At 41.6% G+C, this 6208-nt stretch overlaps 1 pseudogene; it reads left to right on the top strand.

The window, feature by feature from the left end:
- The first annotated feature begins 1137 nt into the window (after positions 1-1137).
- On the top strand, positions 1138-3998 carry LOC145718239 (selenide, water dikinase 1 pseudogene; annotated as a pseudogene).
- Positions 3999-6208: the final 2210 nt, after the last annotated feature.

Below are 6208 nucleotides of genomic sequence, written 5' to 3'. Positions count from 1 at the left end.
TGCAGGTGCCCCTTCGAATCACTGCATTTGTATCTTTGGGGTAAATACCCAGTAGTGCAATTGCTGGGTCGTAGGGTAGCTCTATTTTAATCTTTTTGAGAAACCTCCATACTGTTTTCCAGAGTGGCTGCACCAGCTTGCATTCCTACCAACAGTGTAGGAGGGTTCCCCTTTCTCCTCATCCCCGCCAACATCTGTCATTTCCTGACTTGTTAATTTTAGCCATTCTGACTGGTGGGAGGTGGTAGCTCATTGTGTTTTTGTTTCTGTTTTTTTTTAATTTTTTTTTTAAGGTTTTATTTATTTGACAGAGAGAGAGACCGTGAGAGAGGGAACACAAGCAAGGGGGAGTGGGAGAGGGAGAAACAGATTTCCTGCTGAGCAGAGAGCCTGATGTGGAACTTGATCCCAGGACCCTGGGATCATGACCTGAGCCAAAGGCTTAGTGACTGAGCCACCCAGGCGCCCCGCTCATTGTGGTTTTGATTTGTATTTCCCTGATGCCAAGTGATGTGGAGCATTTTTTTAATGTGCCTATTGGCCTTTTGTATGTCGTCTTTGAAGAAATGTCTTTTCATGTCTTCTGCCCATCTCTCAGTTAGATTATTTGTTCTTTGGGTGTTGAATTTGATAAGTTCTTTATAGATTTTGGATACTAGCCCTTTATCTGATAAGACATTTGCAAATATCTTTTCCCATTCTGTGGGTTTTTTGGTTTTTTCGACTGTTTCCTTTGTAGTGCAAAAGCTTTTTATCTTGATGAAGTCCCAATAGTTCATTTTGTTTCCCTTGCCTCCAGAGATGTATCTAGTAAGAAATTGCTATGGCCAATGTTAAAGAGGTTGCTGCCTGTGTTCACCTCTAGGATTTTGATGGTTTCCTGTCTCACTTTTAGGTCTTTCATTTATTTTGAATTTATTTTTGGGTATGGTGTAAGAAAGTGGTCCAGTTTCATTCTTCTGCCTGTGGCTGTCCAGTTTTCCCAGCACAGTTTGTTGAAGAGATTGTGGTGTTGTGTTTTTTTTTTAAGATTTTATTTATTTATTTGACAGAGAGAGAGAGACAGTGAGAGAGGGAACACAAGCAGGGGAAGTGGGAGAGGGAGAAGCAGGCTTCCCACCGAGCAGGGAGCCCGATGTGGGGCTCGATCCCAGGACCCTGGGATCATGACCTGAGCCAAAGGCAGACACTTAATGACTGAGCCACCCAGGCACCCTGAGACTGTCTTTTCCATTGGATATTCTTTCCTGCTTTGTCGAAGATTAGTTGACCATAGAGTTGAGTGTCCATTTCTGCGCTCTCTATTCTGTTTCATTGATCTATGTGTCTATTTTTGTGTCAGTACCATACTGTCCTGATGACTACAGCTTTGTAATATAACTTGAAGTCCAGAATTGTGATACCTCCAACTTTGCTTTTCTTTTTCAAGGTTGCTTTGGCTATTTGTGGTCTTTTGTGGTTTCATACAAATTTAGGATTGTTTGTTCTAGCTCTGTGAAAAATGCTGGTAGTATTTTGATAGGGATTGCATTAAATGGGTAGATTCCTTTAGCTAGTATAAACATTTTAACAATATTTGTTCTTTCAATCCATGAACATGGAATGTTTTTCCATTTCTTTGTGTCATCTTCAAATTCTTTCATAGGCGTTTTATAGTTTTCAGAGTGCGGATCTTTTACCTCTTTGGTTAGGTTTATTCCTAGGTATCTTATGGTTTTTGGCACAATTGTAAATGGGATTTATTCTTTGATTTCTCTTTCTGCTGCTTCATTATTGGTGTATAGGGATGCAACGGATTCCTGTACATTTATTTTGTGTCTGGCTACTTTACTGAATTTGTCTATCAGTTCTAGCTTGGCATTGGAATGGATACTTGTGTCATTCCTTTGAGGCATGGCAGTCTCTGTTTGGTTCAAACCATGGATTACATCTATCCTATCATCGGTGACCCTTATGTGATGGGCAGGATAGCATGTGCCAACGTTCTCAGTGACCTCTACACCATGGGGGTCATGGAATGTGACAATATGCTGATGCTCTTTGGAATCAGTAATAAAATGACCGACAGGGAAAGGGATAAAGTTATGCCCCTAATTATACAGGGTTTTAAAGATGCAGCGAAGGAGGCAGGAACATCTGTGACCAGTGGCCAGATGGTGTTAAACCTCTGTTGTTCTGGGAGGAGTGGCCACAACTCTCTGCCAGCCCAGTGAATTTCTCATGCTGGATAACGTGGTGCCAGGGGACATGCTTGTGCTGATGAAGACCCTGGGGACGCAGATGGCTGTGGCCGTGCACCAGTGGCTGGACATTCCTGAAAAATGGAATAAGATCAAACCAGTGGTCACCCAAGAAGATGTCAAGTTGGCGTACCAGGAAGCAATGATGAACATGGCGAGGCTCAACAGAACAGCTTCAGGGCTCATGCACATGTTCAGTGCCCACACTGCTACCGACATCACGAGCTTTGGAATTTTGGGTCATGCGCAGAACCTGGCCTTCAGCTCAGGTCGTGATCCCAGGGTCCTGGGATCAAGCCCCATGTCAGGCTCCCTGCTTGGTGGGGAGCCTGCTTCTCCCTCTCTCTTGGCTGCTCCCCCTGCTTGTGCTCTCTCTCTCTCTCTCTGTGTGTCACATAAATAAATAAAATCTTAAAAAAATAAAACCTAATTTGTCTGATATAAATATGGCTACTCCAGTTTTCTTTTGACGTCCATTGACATGATAAATTGTTCTCCATCCCCTCACTTTATCTGCAGGTGTCTTAAGGTCTCAAATGAGTCTGTTGTAAGCAGCATATAGATGTCTCTTGTTTTTTAATCCATTCTGACACCCCGTGTATTTTGATTGGAACATTTAGTCCATTTACATTTTGAGTGATTATTGATAGGCATGAATTTAGTGCCATTTTATTACTTGTTAAGTCTTTGTTTCTGGAGACTTTCTCTGTTCCTTTCTAGTGTTTGTCACTTTTGGTCTTTCTTTACTATTTGAAGAGTACCCTTTAGTATTTCTTGCAGGGCTGGTTTAGTGGTCACAAACTCCTTTAGTTTTCATTTGGGTAATTCTTTATCTCTCCTTCAATTCTGAATGACAGACTTGCTGGATATTCTTGGCTGCATATTTTTCCCATTCAGCATATTGAATATATCATGCCACTCCTTCTGGCCTGCCATGTTTCTGTGGATAGACCTGCTGCTAACTTTTTGTCTTCCCTTATAAGTTAGGGATTTCTTTTCCCTTGCTGCCTATGGGATTTTTTTTCTTAATCTCCATGTTTTGCAAATTTTACTGTGATATGTCTTGTGTTGGCCTGCTTTTGTTGATTTTGGTGGGAATTCTCTGTGCCTCCTGGTTTTGAATGTCTGCTTCCCTCCCCAGATTAGGGAAGTTTTCAACTATAATTTCCTCAAATAAATCTTCAGGGCCCCTTTCCCTCTTTTCTTCTGGGACACCTATGATACAAATGTTATTATGCTTTATGGAGTCACTGAGTTCCCTAAGTCTACATTTGTGATCCAATATTTTTCTTTCCCTCTTCTTTTCAGCTTCATTATTTTCCATAATTTTATATTCTATATCACTTTTTCATTCCTCTGCTTCTTCCAATCTTGTCATTACATCTGGTCAGTTTTTCATGTTGGTTACAGAATTTTTTATTTCAGCCTGACTAGATTTTAGGTCTTTTATCTCTGTGTTAAGGGATTCTCTACTGTCTTCTATGCTATTTTCAAACCCAGCTAGCATCCTTCTGATTGTTGTTTTAAATTCTGGATCAGGCATATGAATTATATCCATTTCAATTAGATCCCTGGCCATGACCTTTTCTTGTTCTTTCTTTTGGGATGAATTCCTCCATCTTGGCATTTTGTCTAGGTCTTTGTCTTCTTGTCTGTGTTAGAAAAGCCTGTTATGTTCCTGTTCCTGTTCCTGAGAGTAATGGCTTTATTAAGAAGTCATATGCTGTCAAGGGCCTGGAGCTTCAAGAAGTGTTTCTGGTGTGTGCTATGTGCACTCTGCTGCTGTGTTTTGGCTGCTCTTTCCCTCAGGTCAGTCTTCTGAAGAGTTTCTCCTAGACCGCAGTGAGAGTGTTTGGATGTTGTTCAGAGTGTGGTGAGTTTTAACTAGGTGTGCTCTGGTCTGCTTGTTAAAAGAGGTCTGATGCTATTTCCACTAGAACTGAAGCTTTGCAGCACTCTATGATCTGTAGACTTGGTGCTTTCAGGGGGTTTGTGCTGGCCTTCTGGGGGAAGGGCCCACTGCCCTGGTTTTTAGGCACACTTACCCTAGTAAGAAGCACCTGCAAAGTGCAGTGGGGTGGGGCTTGATGTAAGCAGCTCAGGCATCCACTGTTGGCGCTGTGCTGCTTATTGAAGTCAGTCCATGCTGATGGGTAGGGGGGAAAAATGGTGCCAGCTCTATCCCTTGTGACAGCTCTATCCCTTGTCCCTGGAGAGGGGAGTTCCCACCCCCTGCTGTTCTGGAAGCACTCACAGAAGAGGGAATAATCTCCCCTCATGTGTCCCAGGCATCCCTCAGATCCCTGCCTTCACCTTGTCTGTGTGCCAGCTATCTGCTGCCTGGCAATGCAGTGCACTTGTGTTTTATCCTAGGCAGACCCACTGTGTTTCAAAACTCCAATCTTTAGGGATGTGGCATGGTACAGACCCTCACTCATCCACTGCAGGGTAGGGGGGTGACTTGCCACCCTGGGGCTGGTGGAGGTTTGTCCCAGAAGGACAGTCACACCAAGGTGCAGGAGCTTGGAGTTTAGAGTAAAGCGCAGCAAAAAGCTCGTGTCTAGGTTAGCTGCCCTCAGCAGGTGTATTCTGTTTTTGGATGGAATATTATGAATATATGTTAGATCCATCTGGCCCAGTGTGTCATTCAAAGCCACTGTTTCCTTGTTTTTCTGTCTGCATGATCTATCTGTTGTTGTAGGTGGGTGTTAAAGTCCTCTACTATTATTGTATTCCTATCAATTTCTTCCTTTATGCCTGTTAATATTTGGTTTATGTATTTAGGTGCTCCCATGTTGGGTGTATAAATATTTACAATTGTTATAGTCTCTTGTTGGATTGTTCCCTTTATCATTATGTAGTGTCCTTCTTTGTCTCTTGTCACAGTCTTTGTTTTAAAGTCTATTGTATCTGACCTAAGTATTGCTACTTCAGTTTCCTTTTCACTTTTAATAGTGTGATAAATGCTTCTCCATCCCTTCACTTTCAACCTGCTTGGGTCTTTAGGTCTGAATTGAGTTTCTTATAGGCAGCATATAGATGTGTCTTGCTTCTTCATCCATTCAGTCACATTATGTATTTTGATTGGAGCATTTAGTCCATTGACATTCGAATTTATTATTGATAAGTATGTGCTTCTTACCACTTTGTTACTTGTTTTAGGATTGTGTTTGTAGTTCTTCTCTGTTTCTTTCTTCTCTTGCTCTCTTCCCTTGTGTTTTTATGACTTTCTTTAGGGATATGTTTGGAATTCTTTCTCCTAATTTTTTTGCATATCTATTACAGGTTTTTGATTTGTGGTTACCATTAGGTTTGTATATAATTAGGTTTGTATATAATATCTTATGCATATAACAGTCTAAGTTGATGGTCACTTAAGTTTGAACCCATTCTAAAAACACTAAATTTACTCTCCCCAGTGTTTTATGTATATGAATGCATAATTTACATCCTTTTATTTCATGAATTTCTTGACTGATTTTATTTATTTATTTATTTACTTACTTACGTATTTATTTATTTATGTGGTGGGGGTGAGAAAGAGAAAGAACAAGCGGGGGAGCGACTGAGGGAGAGGGAGAAGCAGGCTCCCCACTGAGCAGGGAGACCAATTTGGGGCTTGATCCCAGGACCCCGGGATCATGACCTGAGCTGAAGGCAGACAGTTAACCAACTGAGTCAGCCAGACACCCCTCTTGACTTATTTTTATAGAGATAATTGATTTTACTGCTTTTGTGCTTTAACCTACATACTTGTTTTATAAGTGATTAATCTTCTACTCTTCAAAAAAATTTATCTATTTAGAGTATGCTGGTGGGGGGAAGGACAGAGGGAGAGGGAGAAAGATTCTCAAGCAGAATCTATCTGAGTATGGAGCCCAACACTGGGTCCTGTCTCACAACCCTGAGATCATGACCTGAGCTGAAATCAAGAGGTGGACACTCAACTGACTGAGCCACCCAGGTGT

This window comes from Leptonychotes weddellii, unplaced genomic scaffold, assembly GCF_054177405.1.
Source record: "Leptonychotes weddellii isolate Sample4059 unplaced genomic scaffold, ASM5417740v2 HiC_scaffold_12518, whole genome shotgun sequence".
Classification (NCBI taxonomy): domain Eukaryota; kingdom Metazoa; phylum Chordata; class Mammalia; order Carnivora; family Phocidae; genus Leptonychotes; species Leptonychotes weddellii.
The sequence above is the reverse complement of the archived record's forward strand: the minus strand, read 5'-3'. Positions and strand labels throughout refer to the sequence as shown.